At 28.7% G+C, this 12,598-nt stretch overlaps 1 long non-coding RNA gene across 1 annotated transcript; it reads right to left on the bottom strand.

Moving 5' to 3' along the window:
* Positions 1-1,094: 1,094 nt before the first annotated feature.
* Positions 1,095-9,057, bottom strand: LOC146994115 (uncharacterized). Its single transcript, XR_015043844.1, has 3 exons — positions 8,806-9,057; positions 6,285-6,484; positions 1,095-1,291 (listed from the first exon to the last, which is right to left on the bottom strand). It is a non-coding gene; the product is annotated as an uncharacterized LOC146994115 (long non-coding RNA).
* Between the last annotated feature and the right edge of the window lie 3,541 nt (positions 9,058-12,598).

The following is a 12,598-nucleotide window of genomic DNA, read 5'->3' as shown; positions in this document are numbered from 1 at the left end:
ATATAGAAACAAGATTTGTTACAGTTCTAATGATAGAAATGTATTTTAATTTTAATAAATTAACCAACAAATAAAGTTATTGTTCTTACTGGAAGGAAAAGGAATCAGACTGCAAATCACGATTTTTAATATATGGCCAGAATCATTGCAATTTTCAAAATTCTGAAACCTTATTCATGTGATCATATACACCAAACCATTTTAATGGGAGACTGTATTATATTCTGGACGAAATAATTATTTCTTATTAAATATAATCCTCGGTACTTTTTTTGCAGTAAATTAAAAACAAATTGTTTTCTTTCAACACTAATAAGCTCTGATATGCCAGTTTAATAACTGTACTTAAACTTTATATGAGACTACTGCTGTCTAGAGTTTTTGTCATTGCAGTAGACTGAAAGCATCAGGATGATGGGAATTTAAAGTGAATGCTTGGATATTTCTTGTCATTAAAATAAATTTAAAAGTTTGCATTTAAATGTATGCAAATTTTAAAAATAAATATTTTTTCTTGTGTTCTGTTTACAAGCAATTTAACTGTACTAAACAGTTCTCTGTTAAAATTACTTCTGCCCATGTAATTTTTTTATAAAGTTAGAAGGCGTATTTTGAAAGTTAATAAACAAATAAAATGACATATATCTTTCACAAATTCATTATTTTGCCATAAATTTGATTTATAAAATTAGTTCAGTGGATGGTCCAGTCAATGGATAAGGTTCTTAACAAGCAATTTTCAGTTAAAATATAATTATTGTCATAATTTAAAATTTGAAGCATTTATTGCAAAAGGTTTTAATTTAATTCAGCTACTAGGAATGCATTAAATTCCCAAAATCTATAAACTGATAGTTTTATATTATTTCATAAAATTTTAAAGCAAAATTAAAAGTATTAAAGGAAATGTAATGAAATTAATTTCCATATTGCATATTCATGTAATAAATTTCTCTTCTAGAATCAAACATTCAAATTCAATGAACTAATTATTTTCATATTCAGTAATACAATGTATAAGATACAATATTTGCTTAAGCTAAGTATCCTCTACCAATCCAAGTCTTCATGAAAGTTAGGAAACAAACTGAACAATTAATAACTTTAATTACAGTATTTTCGTACAAGCTAATACACAAATTTTTTATTCCATTGTTTACAAACTTCCTTCTGTTTCCTTTTTGTTTATGATACTTTTCTCTAAATGAAACACTTTTCAACCAGTCTTTTATAATATGTTCAATAATATTGCAAGGTACCTCTCTGGTGGCCCGATTTTCTTTGAAAGCACCTAAAAGAATAAAAAAAAAATATTTTTTAAACTAAATAATCAAGAAATAATAAATTTTCTCAAACTTTAATAAAAGCGATGCTGTTTCATCCTATGTGCTCGGTTTAATGTAAAATTATGTTATCTTGAAATAGTACTATTGAATAATGCTTCAATTTGAGATTTCGCCGTTAGAGTTGATTTTTAAAAAATCAAAATTTTAGATAAATTTCAATTTTTCAAAAATTAGATAAGTGCAAATTGAACTGTTATTTAGAAAACGAGAACTAAAAATATAATGGAATTAAGAAAAAGGATTTTTTAACAGATAGTTTTTGGTTAAAGATTTTGAAGTTTGCAATACAAATACCTCATTTTTTTGCATTCTCAGATAGCATTATCAACAATAAAAAAATGAAATTTGTTTCCTTGCCAGAAAAGAAACGAAAATGGTTATTTAAATCATGAAATGCTGGTCTAGTTAAAATATTTGAAAAGAATGAAATGGTCATAAAATTATGAAATATTACAAACAAAAAATGTCGAATTGTGTTTCTTTCAAGTAGCTATTTCCCCATTTAGTTTCTCTAGTGAACAAGGGTAACATGTGCTGCAAAAGATTTTCGATTCTGGAGATTCGTTTTTCCTATTTTCCTTTTATTTCGGCACCGCACTTAAAGGTTCATATGAGTTACAGTCATGGAGTAGAAAAAATTATTTCATTGAAGAGATGGCAACATATATGTTACGAACGAAAATAAGGAGCATGGATACTGTCACCTTGAAATGCTTATATTAAAATAAGAGAATACAGTGCAACTATGATAAAAATTTAAGTACATGTGCATATGCATGTAGAGATAAACGTTTTACATATATATATATATATATACTCTTTTAAAATAATTTTACTTTAATTAAACTTAGGAGATAATATAATCAATTAATCAATATTGTTTAGGAAATAAATTTATATATATATGTGTGTGTATGTATATACACACTATATATGTATTTTAATACGAATGTTAAGGAAATTAAATAGAACTTTGACTCACAAGCAAAAATATCTTACAATGACTCCCTAAATATTTTAAAATTTATTATACATATAATAAGTATAAATATAAAATTGAGAAATTTGATTTGAAACATTATTTGCTATTTACATTTTGCATATATGAATACATTTCAGTAATCAGAATAATTTTTTATCCTAGTGTTTCATTCAAATTAAAATTTAATTTAATATGAGAGATTTACAATTAATTTAAAATCAAATTACAATGTAAATTCAATTTAATATTAGAGATTAGTGCATTGATTAGTTAGAATTGTGTCATTATATGTTGTTAAATGTGCTTTATTTGCATTAAATTTGCGCAGGTATCTAATTAAACGTGAAATAATCTTAACAAAAAGTGAAGTAGTATTTAGTCATGAAAATTTGTCAACGTAAATGGAGAAATGTGTAAGTGAGAAAAACGTTTAATATGTAATTCTATTCATTCCTACATATATGTATTTAGGAATTTTGGCACCCTTGTTTTAAATTGAATAAAGCATTTTACTATAGACTTTTCTTTTTTTAGAGCAATAGACTTCAGGAAAGCCGAGTAGCCAAATTTTGGGGCAACAATTACATCTATTAATATAACAGTAGTGCTAAAGCTATTTCATGATTCATTTAATGAGTGCTTATGATTTTAAACCTGTGATGGAGAACAACTACAAGAAGCGCAACATAATACTTACTCATTAGATTCTACTAAAATAGATCTGATCAGTTTTAACCACAAAAAACTTTTAATAAGCAATGCCATATATATTAATATATTGGTCTTAAAAATTTTTTTGCGCAAAATGCTGCAAAAATATGAAATAATAGGAAGAAATATTCTAGTGAGCTCGCTAAAAAGTTACCAGGAGCTGTGGCTCCATAAAATAGTTCAACGCAGTATTTTTTAAAATGTTAACATGGAAGTAATTTTTAAAAAAATATTAACATGGAAAGGTGAAAAAACAGCCTACACGCGAAATAAAACTGTTAGAATCAATGTTGGAAAACATGTGAATGCACTAAAAACTAATCTTATCGATGTGATATGTGAAAAGTTAACACATATAAAAAAACAGATCGACGGATATATATAAATCTATACATATGTATATAATTAATAAATATAAAGTAAAAAATCAATATGGGTTATCCTAGAAATGACAAACAAATTATAACACTTACTAAAATTAATTTTGTAAGAAGATTATTGGTCAAGAATTGTTTTTAGCACCAAACGTCGCCAACAAATTGCGCTTCAATTTTATATATCGTCAGTTATGTCAAAATGCTCTCGAAATGGTCGCCGTTTAAAGCAATCATTTTCGAGATTGAAATACAAAATTAACACGCTCTGTAATGTCACTATTTGAATTTAGTTAAATTCACTTGAAGAAAAATATACAATCCTTGAAAAAAATCATTGAAATTTTTTTGAATATGATTAGAATATGGTTAGAATATGATTTTTATGTATTTTGAAATCGCGATTTAGTCTCAAAGATCATGTTAAGTGAAATATTGGAAGTGAGGGTATTTTTTGATTTTAAAATTTTAATTTCCAAATGTACTTTTAAGCAATCGCTTTTGAACTTTCCTCTTCCTTGCATATATATATACATACAGAGAGACATGTGAATTCAAACAAATGGAGTTAATATAAACCTAAAATGATGAACTCTGTAACAATAAGTCACAAATCAAAAGAATGAATCAAAAACATGGAAAACAAAATTGGAGCAAAATGAAATCAATACATAAATAAAACAAAGTTCGCATGAAATTTAAAGAATTAAAAAATATCTTCGGTCTTTGTCAAAGAGCAGCCGAAAGAAAATGGAATTATAAACAGAGAAATCAAATTATATCTGGATGAATTGTACAAGTAATCAATAAGTCCTTTGAATTAAAAGACCAAAACCTTAATTCAAAATTAAAAATTTTCAAAAAATTTAAAACTGTTTAAAAATTATTTAATGATTATTTAAGGATACTCGAATATAACGAAGTGTACAAATGATATCTGCCTAAGGGAGGGAATGAATTCGTGGAGGAATTTCAAAGGAAAACTGGCTCGTATTCATGCTACTCATGGAAAAACCACGAAAACCAACTACGCAACAAAACCGTTCGTCTGGAATAGAAGCCAAGACGAACTCCCAGTCTTCGCTAGTGTTATACATTTAGCAACCGATGAGGCAAATTAAAATAATGATAAAAACTGCAAGTATCTGAAATCAGTATTTATCACGATATCACTTACCTTTTAGTTTTTAAAAATTAATAACTTGGAAAATAGGAATGACATAATGTACATGAAAAAAAAAAAAAAAGACACATGCGGAATTCAAAACCACAGAGAAGGCAAAGCTGGCCAAATTTTGAAAATATGGACTTAGTAAACTTATGAAATTAAAAAAAAAGATTAATGAATTTAGATTGTGAAAAAATAGCTAATAAGCAAAGTTAATGCTGACGAATTAAACATAGCGCTAAGTGTCTCTGAAATGAACATTCTTGAAAAATAAAAGTAAATGACTGAATAGCCAGTTAATTTTTGACGTGATTCAAAATTAGTTACCCAATATATAAAAATATGAAAAAGTCAACACTTTTTTGAAAAGAGCAAATTTTGTTAATTTGAAAGTTAGAAACTTTTTATATAAAATGTACTATAAAAGTACTACTAAAGTACAAACTTTTTATAAAAAGAACTTGAAAAAGTACAGTGACATAAAGCACAAGCCACCAAGAAAAAGAAAACCGTAGAATTCAAAAATCTTATAATAGAAAAACATTCATAATGTGAAATTGTTAAAATGAAAAATTTCAAAATAAAATTTAACTTTGATAAAGGAAAAAATAATCAGCAAACAAAATTATTATAATGGAATTAAACATATAATTTCGATTTAATTATTAAAAAAAATAAAAACTGAAATAAATGATTAAAAACATCTTCTACTACTATAATTAATATAACTAAGTAAAGAAGCTTAAGAAAGTGTAGTAAAATTTAATTTACTACCGCATGAGGAAAAATTAAAAGGAATTTCTTTTTATTTAGCTATAATTTAATTTAGTAGAAGGTAATTCTGTTTTGTTTCTTTTTGTATTTAATTTATCATCCGAAGAATTAGTATTCTGATACATATACATGTATCAGAATGTTAATGGCCTCTTTCGCTTCTGTTTTGGTGTTTCAAAGTCTGAACCTGAATCTAAAATTCAATGTCTTTAAAGCCGTTTTTGGACTTAAATTCAACTGTAGCATAATTAGCTACAAAAATGCATACATTTTTCATTAGATACAGTCTCATCTTTCAACTCAACAGCATATTTATTGTTTAGAATCGTTAATCACTTTAACATTTCTTATAGAAAACTCAAATTTTATTATTGAAAATTATATTTTTATTCAGATTTGTAAATAAAATATATAGATAGGCGTTTTTTAATTAAATTTAAACACAGTGTTAACATTCTGGAGCCTGATTCATGACTTCACTCAATGGAATTGAATTTGACATTTATATGGATCCGCAGGCTAAAATCTCTCCTTCAGTCTTCCTTTGAGCATCCATTATTTTATATATGGGTAAGTTTTTAAAGAGGTTGTATTAAAATTCACAAACTAGCAAAGTATATTGAATATTAGAGTCTTACTATGAACCGTAATTAAGAATCTAGATATGATTTATTTCGGAGCGAAACTATTAAAACATAAGCTGATATAATATGAGCACAATTAATTAGAGAGAATAAGGATAAATAATATTTGTTTAGAAAAATTAAAGTATGCTTAATACATTTTCCTACGCATCAAAACATTTTTTTTAAAATTTCAGTGTTTCAATTCAGAAAACATATTATTTCAATTTTATTCTCTCGAAAAACTTCCTACCAATTAAATTAATATGGGAAAACAGACGTAAAAATCATTTGTAGAATACTTACAATATTCTCCCAGGATAACAATATAAAAATTCTCTCAGTATGTATCTGGTTCTCTGTGTTCCAGAATTGCTCTTTCCGTGTGACTTCTTTCTTTATACGAAGGCCAGTTACATGTCCCTTTTTATCATCTGACACTCATTTGCTTGGACGACAGCCACTTCATCGGTCATTAGCAAATGTACAACGCTAAATGCCATTTTCTGTGAATGTAATGAAATAAATCCGTAAATGTTCTGAGACTGAATGGAAGCAATCTTACTTTATATGTAGTTAATTATCAATATTAAAAAGCTTGTCTTATACGAACTCAAACTTCCTGACATTCTGGGAAAATTCCTCCCTGTCTTTCTGAATATATTTTGTATTTTCCATGGCAGTTTAAAATTTTCTAGGTGAGGGAAACTCTGTTAGTACACCTTATTAAAAACATAATGGATAACAAACATAATAATCCCTATATGCCACTAGCATATATATATACAGTTAACAGATTCCACTGATGTAGATTCTAAATTTATTGATAGTTCTGAAACTATAATGACACCTAAATTTAGAGAACTGAAAGGATGACTAAAATTCTTTTGTTTATTAAATCTGTAAAAAAACAATTTCTTTTTCCGATGAATTTTCTAACAGATATTTGATTATTAGAACTGATTTGTCTATAAATAAACAACAATTATCACCAGTGTCAGCAGATATCTTAAATTCTGAGAGTTGAAACGATATATTTTGCTAATTTCACTTATTGATTCCTTTTCTTCGTCAAAACGTGTTTGTTAAGCATATCTGCGTGCAAGCTGCTGCAAAGGTTTTGAAAGAACACAAAGCATATTTTTCAGTTCCCCCAAAAAGTTCAAATGTTTTCAACAAAAAGTGTCAAGAGGCCCAAATACTTGAACATCATTTATTAAATGAATCAAAGATAGAACATTATACATTATTAAATAAATTATTAAATAAATATTTCCCATGTAATCGAATACTGTGTTTAAAAGCTCTAAAATCATTTTCTGCAAATGCATCATTAGAGAAAGGAATATCTGAAGGCTTTATTAAAATAAAAATTTCCACATGTAGTAAAAGAAAGTTGTTGTACATAGCAGATGGTAAAATTGAATTCATAACAACAGGCCTAGTGTATAAAAGAAATAAAGAAACTTTGTTGCCTTCCAACTCTGTATTTCTTAAAGTATTCTAGGTTTACGACTAAATTCGCTTGGTACGTAATGTCTTAGACCAATGTGAGATGAATATATTTCATTTACATCGCTCCAGTGCAGTTCCAGTGATTTATTGAAAGTTAAAATTTTTACTTATTTATTTGTTTATTTATTTATTGCCGCTTTAGCTGGAGAACTTAAACTGCTCTAAAATAGTTATCAAAAAGTTAAAAAAACTAGCCAAAATTTCAGTTTTCAACTCTAAATAATAAAAAATGTCTATTTCATTGCTTGTGTAAATATAAGATATCTAATTCTCTTAGTGTTTTAATTTTTCTTTACAATTTAATGAAAACAGTACGTGCATAAAATACCAGTGCTACATTTGAATAGTATAAAATTGTATTTCTAAAGCCATAAACACAATCGTATATGCATGCAGATCATAGTTTCCAGCCTTGGAAAATCTTAAAAGACGAGATTTCCTTTAAAGACGGGTTTGCTCTAGAAAAATGAAAGGTTTTTCACTCTGCGAGGTTATACCATTTCAAAGAAATTCCAAACTCGCTTTGATTCAGTTTATGATGCATGATGGTTCAGGTTACTATAGTACTTGTAATTCAATTTTGATGTAAGATGCATTAGCATTTTATTAGATAGTCTAAAATTTATGCTCTTTACTAATTTAATTTTTTTTTATTTCCTCGCTTTTTTATGCTGAGGAAATCTTCAGTAGTGAAGCAAAGCTTTTATTTATCAAAGTATTTTTAAATATACGATGCATGCGAAATTAATAATTAACATACATAACAACACTAGATAAAATTAGTAATATGCCAGGTACTAAAGTAAACAAAATTAAACACGAAAATTAACTAATTAAACATTGCCTAAATCTTCACATAAAAATCTACTGATGTCTACAGCAGATTAAAACAACTCAGATTAAACGAAATCCGATAAGAAAAATTTATTAAGGTCAATAAAATTAATAAAAAAATACAGTTTTGTGAAATAAAGTTTAACAAGAAAAATTATTATGAAAATCATTACAGGTGGACGAATACAATTCGCCTAATTAAAAATTTCATTATTTTGATAAATTTCGTTTTTTTGCTGGGAAAAATTTTCTCTAGTAAAGATTTAAATTTCGAGACTTTAATATCTCGAGATTTGGTAATTTACCTTGAGATGTGATGAAAAACTGGGACTGAGTTGAAAACTTGAGTTGGCAGCTATGATAAGTTTGAGATCAATATGATTATAGCATTTGGAAGATTTTAGACACATACAAAACAATTTTAGCAAACTTTCATTATTAAAAATACGATTAAAAATGTGAAAATATGCATACTTACACTTTTAGTAGAGCGGATAAAACAGAGACATCAATACTTCCCTTCGATCTGGAATAATTTTAGGGGTGTTCTTGATGACCTCAAACCCCGGTCTTTCGAATCGTTCTTCTTTAAGAATGACTGAGGTCAGAGTCAGCCGGACGTCAGTAATTTCAGGATTTGATTGGTTACATACGTTTTTTGGACCGCAGGGCATACTTTGAGGGAGAGTACTTTGAGAGAAAAAAAGTGATTTCGTCCTTGAGAGAAATAGTGCTGTGGGACAACATATGGAGAAGCGGAAAGAGCTCCACCCTAAAGTCTACTGTGTGCAGATTCATAAGTCAAGTGAGATGATAAAAAAGTAAACGTACAAAAAACATTTGTTTTGATTAATCCATCGACCAAAAATTAAAAATGTTTTACTAGGCACTTTACAATTTACAACACATTCACTGCAGAGACGTTTTGGCTTTTATAGTGTTTTTATACGGTAATAGTTTAATAGTTAATCAAAAACAGAGGTGTTAATTTTAAAATTTTTCATTAAGTCGAGAATTTAACTAGCAGCTTTCCTTGCAAGTGATGTAAGTTCCACACATTGCAAAAGTTACTTTAATTTCAAAATTTAATCAGATAATTATGGCAGAAAACCAACATATTTTCGTATTCTCGTCGACATCAACAAATGTTTTTATAATTTTAGAAAAATTATCATAGAAAAATCAACGTACCATGGCACGACTATGATGAAATATTTTATATCTGATAGTAAACAAAAGTTGGTTAAAAAGTATATTCGAATATTTTGAAATTTGTCCAATATATCTGGAAATTAAGCTGATCTTCATGATTGGAAGGTAGTAGGAAATTTAAATCTATTAACACAGAAGTATTAGAGTGTCCTTTTCCGAGTTTAATTTTATTTATTTATTTATTGGGCATGTTCGTGTGTGTTTTTGAATTCTGCATCTGAATGCTTCGCGAGAAAGCATCCTTTTTCTTAGCTTTCTTTTTAAATGCATTGTGAAATATTAAAAAGCATACATCTTTATTTATTACATCATAATGATATTTAAAGAAACATTAGTATTTCAAAGAATCCATAAATGCACATACGTATTTGATTTATATATATTAAACTATTCTTAAGAGACATTTATGAATATCATACTTAAACATATAAAAAAAGATACCCTTCATGAACATACACTGTCCATGTGACACGTTTTAATGTGCTCTACTACGTAAACTTTTATACTTTGTTGTTGTTGTCGTGTCCATATTACATGGAACAATGGTTGCCAGAGCTTATTCCGAAGAGAGGTTGGACTTCTATTTTCCACCCCAAATTTTGAGAGAGAGCATCCCGGGGATATCCCACTCCTCTCCCCTTCCACCAATCCCCACGAAATGACTTTCGGGTCGCCGCATATTTAGAGTGCCGCCATGCCGCACTGACACTATACATTTACAAACGTTCATGTCTTCTCCGAGATTCGAACCCGGGACCTTCAGTGTGGTAGTAGGCTTCCCTAACCACTATACCGTCTATGAGACACTTTTATACTGTCTTTACATGTAATGGAAACTGTTAATACCGGTAATTGACGTGCGATTATACGGATAAAAGGTGTAACAGATAGGCATAATTCAGAACGTTCTTGTAAAACGTTACTGACACCACCGTGAATAACGCCTGCTTTACATTTTCGGAACATGATCCTGTTATTTGTGTCATTGGTTACTATTTTTGAGTCGATTATATAAGTAACAGAATAGCAGGATCAGTTACGGTATCGTAGCATCATTAGGTTAAATCGATCCAGGAAACATGAAACACGTGAGGAAAAGAAGTCTTATATACTTTCTCTTTTAAGGGTGACTAGTTATGAGGTGGCTCAGTCGAAAAATCCTGGTAGTGACGAATTGTTGTCTACCATCTTTTATTTCGGGCGCCCCTTGTAAAGCTTTTTAGAACTCACGAAACAAGAAATCCGCAGTACTCTCACCAGGATTCGAATTCCGAATCCTCCGAATACGTATTAGCGTGCTTGCAGTTACACTACGATGGTATGCGGAAAGAAGGGTGAAAAAATCTTATAATGTAAACAGAATAGCAGGAAAAACTGTTCTCCACAATTAGGTAAAACATATCGTATCGTTAGGGTCGGTTTAAGTAATTTTGGTAGTCTTCGCAAGCTGGATCATAGGGCCCCTTAACGGGGTTTCTCTTTTAAATTGCAATTTCTATAGTATGTTTAGATTATCACCTAATTTATTATCCTTCACCCTATTATTCTGAAATTAAAAATTGAAGTTACTTATGAAATATATTTTGTGCATCAACAATTTTCAAAATTACGTTGTTTTCCATAGCCAAATAGAATAGAAGCATAGTAAAAGAACTCTTCAAATTCGGCACTTTCTTCCTGCAAATTGCGATTTCTAATTGCAAATCTTTCTGCTGAATTATTTTATTAACTTTATTGCAATGAAAATAAGTATTAGACCAGATCGTAAGAGATAAATAAAATCTAAACACTGCAATTTATTTAACTAGATGTCTCACAGAAACATATGGAATTTCTTTTAAAATTTTCCTTAAAATATTTTAAAACATATATTATATTTTTAAGTTCTTACCAGTTCTAAAGAAGCATTTATAAGACGGAAGTTTTCTCGAGTGTTTTGCTGGCTAGGAAAGAGAAGTGAGAGTCCCTCGGAGTGTTCTCCATCAAAACTGCGACGAAACTTTTCCCTTTCTCACGGCAGAAGATCGGTCGCACTCACAGCAAAGTTCTCGGTAATGGAATGGCTAAATAACTGATGAAGACTGGCCATTCCTAAGAATGTATTAAGTTATGAATGCCCGGAATTTGAGACTACAGCTTTCAGTTCTCATTTCTCAACTAGTTTCGCAGATTGTTTTCAGCGTGAATTGTACATGACTATCAGAATTTTTCGCGCTACATAGATGCAGAAAATAAAATTAAAAATCCCTGCCTTTTACGAATAAATAAAAAATGCAATTCATTCCTGCTATGAGCATAACAAGATATAACGAGTTTCTGTGTTTTCCTGAAAAATTCATGCATGTGTCCGACTATGTTTTACCTTCCATGTTTTCCATCATCATATATGACTCTACACGGCAATCTGCAAGGTATCCAAAGATCAGGTAATAAATAAAATTGTAATTCAGCGAACATTTTTCCATGATACGTTACAGTTTCAAAATATCGAAATAATGCTAACAAAAGTAGAACGCCCATCATCACTCTTAAAATCACATTCAACTTTTTTTGACGTTAATTACGTCTAGCGTGCAATATAGAACAAACGAATAATATTTTTTAAACATTATTTCCATAACATTGTGCAATTTTTACTTTGAATTTTATTTTCAATTGAATTATTTGGTTTACTTTTCATATACCGTTGATACTCAAAGACATTTTCTAAGGATGCGAAATGACGTTATAACGATCATTAGATTCATATAACTATGAAAATAATAAATTTCCCTGTTAATAAAAAGTTTTTATGCTTATACACATCATTTAAATGCACCGTATGTCATTTAAGTTAAAATTTTTATGGCCATGTATAATTTAAATGGTACAGAATGCCTTCAGTTTAAACTCATATTAGCTATTAAGTTGGATATTGCAGGATCCGATTGCAATTTTTATGAAAATCTCATAATTTTTTATTACAAAAGAAGATATACAAATGTTTAACAGCTTTCGAATGCTGTTATATGCATGCAGACGTATTGTATGCAGCAATTTAAAATACTGTAGTCGCAAAA

Source organism: Stegodyphus dumicola, chromosome 11 (assembly GCF_044657685.1).
Source record: "Stegodyphus dumicola isolate Sdum_Otavi_A_Nest chromosome 11, ASM4465768v1".
Lineage (NCBI taxonomy): Eukaryota > Metazoa > Arthropoda > Arachnida > Araneae > Eresidae > Stegodyphus > Stegodyphus dumicola.
The sequence above is the reverse complement of the archived record's forward strand: the minus strand, read 5'-3'. Positions and strand labels throughout refer to the sequence as shown.